The 12529-nt window shown below is 43.1% G+C and overlaps 1 protein-coding gene and 1 long non-coding RNA gene across 3 annotated transcripts in view; one reads left to right on the top strand and one right to left on the bottom strand.

Annotated features, from left to right (window-relative positions):
• cdk6 (cyclin dependent kinase 6) overlaps window positions 1–12529 on the top strand; it is a 49607-nt gene that overhangs the window by 18386 nt on the left and 18692 nt on the right. The gene's annotated exons all lie outside the window — the stretch shown is intronic.
• Window positions 6564–9902, bottom strand: LOC135261725 (uncharacterized). Its single transcript, XR_010332014.1, has 2 exons — window positions 7163–9902; window positions 6564–6972 (listed from the first exon to the last, which is right to left on the bottom strand). It is a non-coding gene; the product is annotated as an uncharacterized LOC135261725 (long non-coding RNA).

Genomic DNA, 12529 nt, shown 5'->3' on the forward strand with positions numbered 1-12529 from the left:
CATGGAACTCAAGTCCTCGCCTGACATGACAGTGGAAAGTCTCTCCAGAAAGTTGTTCAGTGAAAGTCTTGTTTGGATAATGTGGGAAAATATGCTTCTATGGCGGACTGGCAGCAGTGCTGGAATGTGGTATGCAAACCTACCTATTACAATGGCATTCCTGCCAGAGAAAACTATCTAACCTCACTAAGTAGTCTATAAGTGTCTCCTACAAAACAGAGATTCACATCTATAGGTGAAGAGACACAGCTTCAAGTGAATCAATGTTTGTGTCAGTAGTGAAATCGATCTAATGAAGTATTCAAAATGTATTTCGTTATAACCACCTATATGTTTGAAATGCAAATTTGTTTGCATACAGCAATCACCTCAGTGAAAAGATAGCTTCTAACTTGCTGTGCACTCTGGGTCTAGCTTTTGAAATATTTGTCTATGTAAATGAAAGATGGGACGTAAAATATATTGCGTTTTGTACATGTATGTAATCCGATCAGATTGTTCCTGCAGAGGTAAAGAGTATCTATAAAAGAGAGGCAGGCTTTTACAGCTGCTCTCCACGGTACCTCAGCATGGTGATTCATCCTGTTATAAGTCATTTTCATGGAGCTTTTTTTTTGTGCATGTGTGTACACAAACTCAAAGAAAGTGCCGCACTGGGAGTGCTTTGGGCCTTGTCACTACCTTCTCAACACCGATGGAAAGAATTCCTCAAGTTGGCTACACCTATCGCTCAGCTCTGACGAAGCCCTTCAGTCTCTAAGGGCTATTGTGCCTCTAGTTCAGGGTTGTCAAACTTCCAGTCCCGGAGGGCTGTGTTGTCTGCTGGTTTTCAGTGTGTTTCAGCAGGAGTCGTTAATTTAAGTCATCGATTGGATAATGAGTCCACACACCTTGTTTTTAAAGCCTTAATTGGCTGCTGACCACAAATACCTGCCAACACAGCCCTTCCAGGACTGGAGTTTGACACCACTGCTCTAGATGTACCTTGTCGGATCAGGGTTTGAAATGTTGACACGTAGAACAACAAGGTTCCCTTAGTATGATTTTAGCTAGCATGCATCTTCTGCATCGCAGAGCCGAATTCCCCCTTTTTGGTCCGAGAGCACTGCTAGCCCTGACTTCAGCCCCACCACAAACATGGCTGGCACTACACGTGTTTGTGCACGCCTGAAATCTCACCTTTCTATGATTGAACAAGTAGCGGTTGGCTCCATCTCCATTCTCAGAAAGTAGTATTCGCTGCACTTGTTTGCACACTCGTTTCTTTACTGACACTGGGTGTGATGTGAGCTTTTTTTGTTGTTGCCATTTTTCTCCCATTTTCTCCCCAATTTAGTCGTTATACCAGTTCCCCGTGTGTATCACGGTCCTGGACGATGCGTTATCCTCTGTCGGTCTGAGGAGGGTGTAGACTACTACATGCCTCCTCCAATACACGTGGAGTCGCCAGCCGCTTCTTTTCACCTGACAGCGAGGAGTTCACGCTATCTCCCCCAGATCCCCTCCCCGCTGAACAGGCGCCCCGACCAACCAGTAGGAGTCGCTAATGCAACGAACAGGACTCATACCCTCACCGGCTTCCCACCCGCGAACACTGCCAATTGTGCTCGTAGGAACGTCTGACAAAGCCGGAAGTACCGCTGCCGGGGATTGAACCTTAGTCTCTGTGTACTTATACCTCTACACTACCTAGACGGCTATGTGAGCTATTTTTTGACTTCTCCATATCTCAAGGGATTTTTTGTCTCTAAGGGTTGCTGGGAGGCTCATCTTAAGGCACTGTTTCAGTGCATTGGATGGGCCCCACGGTCTAATATGAGATCCGGATCAGGACAGCAGCCCTGCAGAACCACACTCAGTTGTTTATAGTTTCTAGGTTTGGTTATGAGGTCACACTTCCTATGAAGTTTTTCTTGCCATTCTCAAGAGCTTTCACACGAGAGTTCACAAGAGCTTAAGGAAGAATAGGTCCAAATATCGGGACATGTTTTGGGGTTCTGGCTATCACCCATGATTGATTGAGTGACTGTAATGATGGGTTAGCCAGCTGACCAGTTTGCTAGTTATTGAGTTAACATTAAGGTAGCTATGTGGCTAACATACTACAGTTACTGTCAGTTTCTAAGCTAGAAACCAGAAGTGTGTTTTTGACACGAAAGTCAACATTATACCTGCAGTAGCTCCAACCATCATTAGGGACCTAACATATTAACTCACGAGTAAATGATAAATGTTTATTGTACCTTGAAAAATTCCGCTTCTCTCCACCCCACCTACCCTACCGCCCCTTTGACAAACTCTCCACCCATTTTTGTGTGTGAAAATTAAGGACGACCCTGTTCTTGGCGATGGGGGGAGGATGTGTTTGTCCTGGGACGAAGCCAAGAGTTCAGTAATCATTAAGAAAAACGATAATGCGTCGTTCACACTGTATACGAAGGATGCTGGAAACATTTCAGAACACTTCATCCATCGCCATACAACAAGCGTGTTTTTCAGTCGCTGTACAATCTGAGACTTCAGCCATCATTCCTAAAATTGCCATGCAGTATAGACAACGTGTTTTTATTATAAGTAATGTGTATTATTGTGTTTTCTCTTTCTGATTTATTATTAGTTGGCCATAAATTAGATTGATATAATAAAAACTGGCTGAAAGACTGTTGTAAGGATTAACATCAGCCTCATGTAACGTGACCTGCACCATTGTTGGTGGATTGTGAAAGTAGAGCATTTTTCTATTTTCCATGGCTGATGACACATCAACCATTGTCTCTTTGGCAGCAGTGACATCCGGTAGTTTTCTGTGATCATGAGTTGGAAATGTGAATGCCCTATAAATTATACTGTTTTCTCTCAGTTTGAGCCAGTCCAAGTAAATAAATGAATTTAAAAAATCCATCTTTAGGATTTGGGGGAAATTGTGCTTATGCAAATGTTGAATTAGAGCATAATAATAACAATGAAGTGAACATAATACATGTTATGGAATAATCCTTAATGCGTTATTTTACGCAGGTAAAGCTAAATGGTGATACTGTTTCATCAGCGATTTTGCAATGGAAATAATTAGCTATTAAAGTTGTGGTAGGATAAGTGTGAATTATTGCAACATTGGAGGGAGTTTACCTCATGATCTGAGCCATGGCCATGTGCGCTGGCCGTAGGCAGAGGTGTCAATCACACCTCCACCTAAGCCCCGCCCTGTTCTTTACCCCACCTAGGGCCCTCCAACGGCAAAGTGCTTTCTGCTCAGCCACATACGCGCAATGCACGTGCTCAGCTAGAACTGACCCCGCTATTATCGCTATAGCACGTGTCCAAAACCGTCCGTTTTGCCTTTAAACCTTTTATGGGCCTGGCTGGAGGAGAGGCAGCGGCACTTTCGGTCTGACTCATGCCTCTGTAGCAGAGCTGTAGCAGACCTTGCAGGCCCAGGGATATTTTTTCCACCAGCCCTTTGGAACCACCAGGGCTGCCCTGCACGCGGCAGCCTCCCACGCTGACAGACATGGGGGCGGTGACAGCAAAACGCGGAAGTGACAGTCGGAAGACTCGCATTGCGGCACGTTCTTGGGATGTTTAGCTATCGTTTCCATGATCCAAAAAAACACCTAGTCAAAGGCCAAAAAGTAAAGGGCGACAATGAATGAAACCGTGAAACAATTGACCTTATTTGGTATTTCCTGTGAGACTCTTGCCAGTCACCAGGGAGCGCATAGTGTATTTTATGCATCGGTATTAATTGTTGATGGGGAATTGGCAGGGGCCCAGGTTTAGAAGGACTGATTTGGGGGGGAGAATTGCATCTGGATAAGCCTTGCCTGCACCAGTAAAGAAAAAAATTACAGCATATATCAGGAATTTTTCCGACTAATGATGTGCGGATGTGGTAGCGCTGGGGGAAAAGAGCCTGACTGAGCTCTCTTTGTTCACTAGCTGAGGGCCCCATGCAGCATTCCTTAAAGCCGTGCATACTTTGGCAACAGTTGTGCAGTTTTTAACTGTATACTGTTTATGCGTGGCCTCAGTTGTGACTTCATATATCTTTCCGCTGGCTGGGTCAGCGATATTGTTGCCGTTGCGTCAAGAAGCCGGCTGTAGCTTCCAAATAATGGAGTTCATGCCACCTCTTGGGCTGCAGGAGAAGGAATGGCTGTTCGTGCAAGACAAAACATTTCGCGGAAGGGAAGGAGTCGGGCCAGTAGGCGGTGCCTCCATCCCCAACCAATCAGGGTTACACAGGGTTGTAATCATGCAAGGGCTGCTTTTGATTGGGCAGGTGACCATGTTTTGATGGACATGACGTTCATTGCGGTTTGCAAGTGCACATCCAGTGTCTCCAGTCAGCTGCAGAGTCCGTCAAAATAAAGCAGAGACTTTCTTACACCTAAGACTTAACTGAAGTGTCCTGTAAGTTTTTGGAATGAGTCAGAATGTTGCATTTTTTAATACATGTATTTTTTGCGTACATGTAACTATTCAGTTAGCTCCTTGGTAACACTTTTTTCCATTTTTATTTGGCTCCTTGAGAATACCCCATATTCCAGCCATTATGAAGCCCACTGGTAATCAAAAACTTCTGTAATTATTTAAAATATCCTGCATTGCATCCAAATCAGTTTGCCCCACTGGAAATCATACACTAAAATTGAAATAATATACTACAGAAAATGAACTATCCCAAAGGTAATTATCAGTCTGCTTCATTTTTCTTTATGGGTTCTGTTTCATGAGCTTTCATTTTATCTATGCCACCTAATTAGGTTATTAATGTTAAGTTAAATCTTTTTTTGCCAAGAAATTGACTAGCTAGCTTGCTGTACTATTTGGTTAATTTTGGAGTGAGCTGGCTTGCTGTTAACGAGAGTAACTGTGCTCATTAACTGTTCTGTTTACAGCAGCCATGTAGCCTACCTAGTAGCCAATAATGGTAAGCTCTTTAATCTGAATGCACTTTATTTAGATATATTTGGTTAGTAAAACCCTGCCCATGGACTAAAGAGAAAGCAATTTCTTTCTGTTTGTGGAACAGCTGGGGTTGTATCATTTTATATCCAGCTTATGTGGAAAAGCTTGAGCAATCTTGCTTCATCACCATCAAAACCAATCCTGGTTGTATGAGGAGTGTGTTGAGATAAAAATTTGTAAAAAAATAAATAAATAATACAAATTCCAGAAGCCTGCTAATGTCATTTACTTAGATTGGAATGTTTTCAGGAGGTGGGTGGGGTTTTGGAAGGGGTTGCCAAATATTCTAGTATTCATTCCCAACAGACAGGAACTTTACTCTATTATGATTTCATCCTGTAGCTTTGCAGCATGTTTCCTCAGACAGTGCATTGGAATCACGATTGATTACTGTAAAACTGTGGTATAGAGGGGACATGTGACCTACTCAGTGCTTATCTGTGCTTTGATGAGTCTGCCTCATCCTGCCACCCTTGTCAAGTGCTCCTTTGCATTCTGGGAATGGTCGCAGGGTCACATGCTAACACCCTGCAGTCTTCTGGTAGATGCGTGCCTTGTAAGCACTCTGATACCTGATACCACCAACTGCATCAACCAGCCAAACACTGCTCACTTATGGAAGGAGGGGTCAGAACTTGATGGAGTCAGGGTACTGCGTATCCCACCAAACATAGGCTGTGGGCATTGTGACTGACAGCTTTGTCTTTTCATCAAAGGCCAATCAAAAGCCTGGACGCTGTTACCTTGGAGGCTGTAGACTGGGCAAGTGTATCGATACAAAGGATTCATGGGCAGAGTTGCTGTTGCTCTGGCCATCTTTCAGCATCCCGTGCTGCCGTGTGTCCGTCTCGATGAGTCACGTGGGCCGAGGCGGATCTGTGGACGGCATCCCGTCTGAAGGTCCCCAGCCGGCTGAGAGGAATGCGAGGCTCTGTGTTAAAGAGCCTTTCATCCTCCGCTTCCTGCTGGAGGGGGAATGTAAACAGAGGCTCCGTGCCTGCTTCATCAGTGGCGCTCGCTCTTAGTCACATCGCGCTCCTATTGTCTTCGCTTCACATGGAGGAAATGGAGAGAGCGACTGTAAGAAACGCCATCCCGCTTCAACCTGAACGCAAGCGAAGCGAGCAGAGTTAAAAACATACGGTCGGTGGTTGTCGTCTCCCCCCCCCCGGCACACGCACGGGCGCGCGCCACCCCCCAGCCCCCCTCGCGGACTGGAGCGGCGAGGATTTGCTTGGTCAGTGAGGCTTCAAGCGCGGCATAGCTGCCGCTCTCCGACCAAGCGGGACCCGCGTTCTCACCGCAAAGGAATGCGCAGAATGTTGTCGTTTAATCTCGAGTCCGCCAGGGTTCCCTTATCTGCCCCGTTGCTACCATAGCAGCTTCGCCCGTCTCCGCCGGCTTGTCCTCCGAGCCCGATTAGGTGGCCTCACACACCAGCGACGGGGATGGGCCTTTCGGGTTAGGGTCCACGCCGGATTTCGGATTTCTTTTCCAAAAAATCATCCGTGATGCCAACGAGCATGAGCGAGGTCTCGAACTGGGAGCCTGAAAAGGGAAAAGACAACTGTAAAAGGCACAAACAACTCTGATACATTCAAGTTTTTATTTATATATATTAATGCACTTGTTAAGACAGTTTTATTTTTTTGTAAATATGCCTTGCACATATGTCAGTGTTGCTTGTGCAGTGCTTCTTTCCGCATTATGCGTTTTCTCGAAGGTCTCTTAAGTATGGTTCCTAGAAAGCGTAAGTTAGATCCGGGGGGAGGGAAGAGTGGGTGTGCCAGGGCTTCCTCAGGGTGGCTCGATCTGCAGCCTGCCACGCTGGCACGGCGTCCAGCGCCCGTTGTTGGCACCGGTTTCCTGCAGTCTGCGGGGGGGCTCAGTGTTGCAGCTGTTGCATTTGCGAAATTTTCAGCGGCAGAGATGAGTCCATCGTCAGGGTGACTGTGCTGTCCTGCGTTCTGGTACCAAATTGTCGCCGGGCAGGTGGCACCCCTGGGAGGGAAGGACAGAAGAGTAGGACACGGGGAGCAGAGGTAATCTGGGTTTTCACCGGCGTTTATCGGGAGAGCGAGTTTTCAAAATAAACACACAAATCTTTTCCTCTTCCCTCAGGGGTTCCAGGGAAAAGTAATAAACTAAAATAAGAAAGACAAAATAAACAGAGGCACCATGAGAACCTTACCACCGTGTTGGTCTTGGTCTTGGTACGGTTTCAGTCTCGGTACAGGGGCTCCCAGCATCGGTCGTTCCCAGTGTCAGTCAGAAAGAAGCGCGATTTTAAGCCCTGGACTGATTGGTTAACACAACCCAGGTGTGTGCCTACTTAACCAGGAGGCGTGGCCCTAGATTGCTCTGATTTCCTTTACCGAACAGAGCCCCACCATAGAGATTTCTCAGTATGATTTGTAACAATTTGGATTCTGAGCAGTACACTTTGGTGTACTTCAAGAAAGCGCTCTGCTTATTTAACTTCCCAGTCCAATAAATTGTGAGGTAGGCTATTATTTGTAAATGCATGAGGAAGCTTAAAAAGAGGATCAGATGAGATAGAGCACTGCCTCATCATTACTGGAGTACAGGAAAGAGTGAACCATCCCTGGATCAGTACCTACTGCCACAGGTAGTGTATTAACAGATTCGTCTTGTACCCCTCTTATCAGCCTTGTACCCCTCTTGTCTTCAATATGGTTCATCATCTGGTAGCATTAATATTCAGAAGGCCTCTGTTCAGTTTTATAATAGAGAAGTGCTGCGGTCTATTCCCAATCAGTGCTGCAAATCTCATTTCTTACTCAGAAGTGCTCATGCTTTTTTCAGTTGTTTCTATTATATCATTTGAAGAACATGGTATTCATATGTTTCATATAGCCATTAGATAGGAACGAAGTTGCACATATCATATTTACATGAGACATAACCCTCCTGAAATACATTATTTCAAAGCTGGAATAAAGAAGATTCAACGTGTTACTGCACATGGTCCTATTTCCACAAATGACCACCAGAAAAAATTATACTGTCATACTGATGTGAATAGATGAAATTGTTGAACATAACACAAAAACAGATGCAACTGAACTTCTTGGGCTATTTATCAAGTTCTAGTTTTGGACTGAACATTGGGAACAATAATTCCAGCTGAGATTTAGGATTTATTTATTGAGAAAGTGTGAAACCGAAACAATGCTCTCCCAATTCAGTTTCAGAGCTCTTGTCACCTTTTACAACCTTTTACTTCCTGCTGCCTGAAGAGCAGAAGAATGCTGCAGAAAGCTATCTGTGGCAAGGCGTTCTATTTAAGTGCGTATGGCTGAGCGAGTGCACTCGAGCTGACATCACAGAGCCTGCGGTTCTTCCTAGAAATCGAAACACTGTTGGTTTTTCTGAGAGAAAGAAACCCGTGAAACGATCTGACGGCATCCAGCCGACTGCTTCAAATTGTGTGCCGATGATTGAGAACGTGAGCAAAAAACTAACACATATTAAATTACGATTATCACCAATGCAGTGACATTAATATTGGATTATTGTATGTATTAACAGTGAAATGTATGCAGGAGCAGGGAACATAACCTAGCGCACATAGAATGACAGTAGGTGTCCATTTAATGTTTAAGAAATCAATGAATTGTCTGGACTGGAAAGGAGTGTGGAAATATGGACTGTCCCTTTAAATGTCTTACAAGCCAATCACTTATTAACAAGCCTAAAAACAAAGAAAATGATGGTTATCTTGCTAGCTGGTCAACTTGCTTTTTGATTTCAATGGAACAGTTTTGTGGCTGTAGATCCTGTACTGTAGTTGCATACGGACATTAATTACATACGGATAAATGTGCTTGAGAGAGCTTAGCATTGTCTAAATTTAAATAAGCGTGATCTGCAATTCACTACAACAAAAAGACCCTTTTGACTCCGGCTGGTTCACAATTAAACTATCAACTGGCGAAGCACAGTAAGAATGGGTAAGGCATTCCATATGCCTTTTGAAAAGTTCTGTAAGTGCTCTCTATCTGTGATCGGAAGGTTTTCAGCTACAGTACTACATTCATTTTACAGTTTCTGAGCTCATATATGGGATATATACACTTGAAATTCTTCGTTCATGCTCTTGCATCCCTTCATTCCACTGCCGAACCTAACATGAAGCTACCAGGCAACATTAGGATGCAGTCTGTTAACCTTCATTTTTCTCCTGAAGATGCTCTTTAAACATTACCTTTGTCTACACTACCACTGCCTCCCATTTTGTTTATATTTCTTACCTAATTCACAGTTATAAAGCTTTACATGGATTGGGTAACTTACCAGTTCCTCATATTTTTTCACCCTGGTTCAGCATGTTTTCGATCCTTAAATTCTTTGCATTCTCCATTTTTGTTTTACTGTGTAATACGGTCATTGTGTCGTCAAATATATTATTTTTATTCCTAAGTCATAATTTTATCATCGTTATAAAAATGAATAAAAATAATAAAACTAAGGGAATGCTTGGGATGCTCTCTGCATCTAGTACCCATGATGCACTACTGGACAATATTTACGGTTTAATCTCGCTCTTTACTCAGTGAATGATGCAATGCCCGAGTGTTTGTGAAGAACAAAACAATGTTGTTCTCAAAATACATCACACATTTTGGTTTGATCACATGTCATGATCGACCAGAGGTATGGTTCAGCTCTTCGATAGAAGCTTCCTCTCAATTTCCACTTAACCAGGAAACCCCAAAGCTTGTGTGAACTTGACTATTACAATTGCATTCTAAAAATAATCCATCATTTTGCAGTGCATGTGGGTATTCTTGTGAATTCTAACTGCGGTAGATCAAATTGATCATCACCTGCCAATCAATCAGATTTGTGTGAAATCCATAGTTTTGTTGAACTCTGACTCCCAAGACCAGCACCATGAATGTGATTATTTATTGACCATAAAACTATATACTTTTATTCTAATGCAGTTTTTTAAAAATAAATATGGTGTAAAATTTATTGGCACCCCATTCACATTTTAATATAAAAATATACTTAAATATTTAAAGGTAAATCTGCAACTCATTATTTAAGTTAATTTCAGACTTAAAAGTGGTATTGTGGCCTTCAACTATGTCCTGATTTACAAGAGCAGTAGTTCCAAACCTCGGTCTTTGGGGGCGGGCTGCATATGCTGGTTTTCCTTCCAACCACAGTTGAAATCCAAGAATTTTAACAAGCTGTTAATTTTCTTTATTTAGGCGCTTTTCATGTTTAGAGGGATTATTTACTCTCTTAAACCACATGATATCAGAATGAGCTATGCATGCCATGAAGACTAAAAGTCCCATGTTTGCATTGTGCTTATTGTGCTATATTACAAACAATTACATAAAGAAGTAACAAAATGTTTTAACTACTCAAATGAATTATTGCTGCGAATCAACAGGCCCCTTTCCTTAACCTTGTTAACACAATGCAAGTTTGGCTCAAAATCATTTGCTTTGTCGCGATATAGCGCAATGCGAACATGGGACTTTCATTCTCCATGGCATTCATAGCTATTTCTGGCATAATGTGGCTTAAGAGGGTAAATAATCCCTCTAAACATGAAAAGCACAAAATTTAAAAAATGTAAAACTTGTTAAAATTCTGGGATTGCAATTGTGGTGGGAACAAAAAACAGCATACACTGGGTTCCCCTAGGCCTGAGGCTGGAAACCACTGCACTATGGTATGAAAATTAGGTAGCTCGCATGTAAAATCCCTTTGTCATTCATCACCATGGGGAAGGCCAAAGAACTATCAAATCAAGAGACGGATGGTTGTTCATCTACACAAATCAGGTTAAAAAAAAAATATATATGTAAATGGTTAAACATATGACTAAGCACTGTGAGGGAAATTATCAAAAAGTTTCAAACATCTGGAACGGTTGCTAACTTGCCAGGAAGAGGACACAGGTTCAAGTTATCTCTGCACGCAGTGAGCAAGATAGTCAGGGAGCAAAGAAGAACCCAAGGTTCAGAGTTGTATTTATTTATTTTTTTTGTATTTTGAGGTCACCAAGTCTCAAAATCAATCATAAAATGCCAACTCCAGACCAACAGGCTTCTCTCTGAAGGGTTGCCTGAGGAAAGCCCTTCCTGAGACCAGAAAAAAGTGTGGACCTTGGAACTATGACTGGAAGGTGCCATGGTCAAATGAGACAAATGAAATGTTTTTGGCTGACGTACACTGTCGCCATGTTTGTCCATCCCTGCCTTAGGCTACTGCGACTCCATGCTGGTTGGCCTCTCTGCACGTGCTATAAAATCTTGACACTACATTCAAAAAACCAACTTGGGCACAGCCTTCCAAAATACTCAAATCTATTTGTATCATCCAGTGACAACCAAAAGCCACTCTTGCCACATTTAAAACTTCGGTGGTAGCTACTCCAGGCTGACCAATTTCAGCTGAGGGGCGCATGGCTTCTTTTGCACAGACTGACTAGAGCAGAGCATCTTCCGTGTGACTTCTATTACCAAAGCTACCAAAGTTCTGAAGCACATCTAACTCCGCATTTCTCAAATCATGGTGAAACCTGCGAGTGTCCATTTTAGTCGTGCGTTGGCATTAAAGTGGCTTTCTGAACGTTTGGACAAGACTTGTTTTATTGTGGTAAGCCCACTGACAGCGGTCAAATTAACTGGGTGTGCTGAAACCTTTTCACCTGAAATGGAGTGTGCCCTGTGTACAGTGAAGTCTTCATTTTGATTAGCAGTTATATGGTAAGGGCAAGCGATGATGAGGATGACCAGAAACCGCCCACCCTTTCTGTTCACCAGCTGCATGTTCCACTTGCACTTATGTGAAAATGCATGCAAAACCTTGCATTGTCACTTCAAGAGAGTCTTACGTACAACACACAAATCAAGCAAGATGAATGTGTTGTGCAGTGATGTGCACAAAGCGAAGAACACCAAATCCCCATTAAAAGGGTGCAATTTCAGCTTATTTTTAGATAGGTGTGCTAAGGTTTGTCAAAAGAGTTAATGTGATCATTATAACTTTAATTTTAATTCATGTACTTTATGAAGTATTCTCCTTTACTACATCATGACCAGTTGACACAAGCTCAGAGGCTGTAAATGGTGTACATTTGATGTACTTTTGACTGCGCTTTCCACACAAGGAGGGTCTGAGTCTTCAGTATTTAAGAGCAGGTATGTTGTATTTGCCATGTAAATATGTGAACTCTAGTCAGGCTTGTTTTCAGATCAAGCTCAAGAGTGTGGCTTTTTTTCCCCTCCTCATACCCGGCTGTCTGCGGTCTCTAGCCATGTATAATTTTCCAGTGTGTAAATGACTACTGAAGCAGACCAGGATTTTTGGGGAGCTGTCAAGAAGCACAGTGCGAGATTCACAAACTGCCTCACTGGACTAAGTGTGGCATGAATCAGCTCTGCTGCTTCTGCACACCGTAGAATGCCGCACAACTGTACTTTCGAAATCCATCACCTCTCGAATGGTCACAGCCAGTGCATCATGGTGCACAGTATGAGTACAACACGCATGTAAACCAGAACAAGAA

This window comes from Anguilla rostrata, chromosome 8 (genome assembly GCF_018555375.3).
Source record: "Anguilla rostrata isolate EN2019 chromosome 8, ASM1855537v3, whole genome shotgun sequence".
Lineage (NCBI taxonomy): Eukaryota > Metazoa > Chordata > Actinopteri > Anguilliformes > Anguillidae > Anguilla > Anguilla rostrata.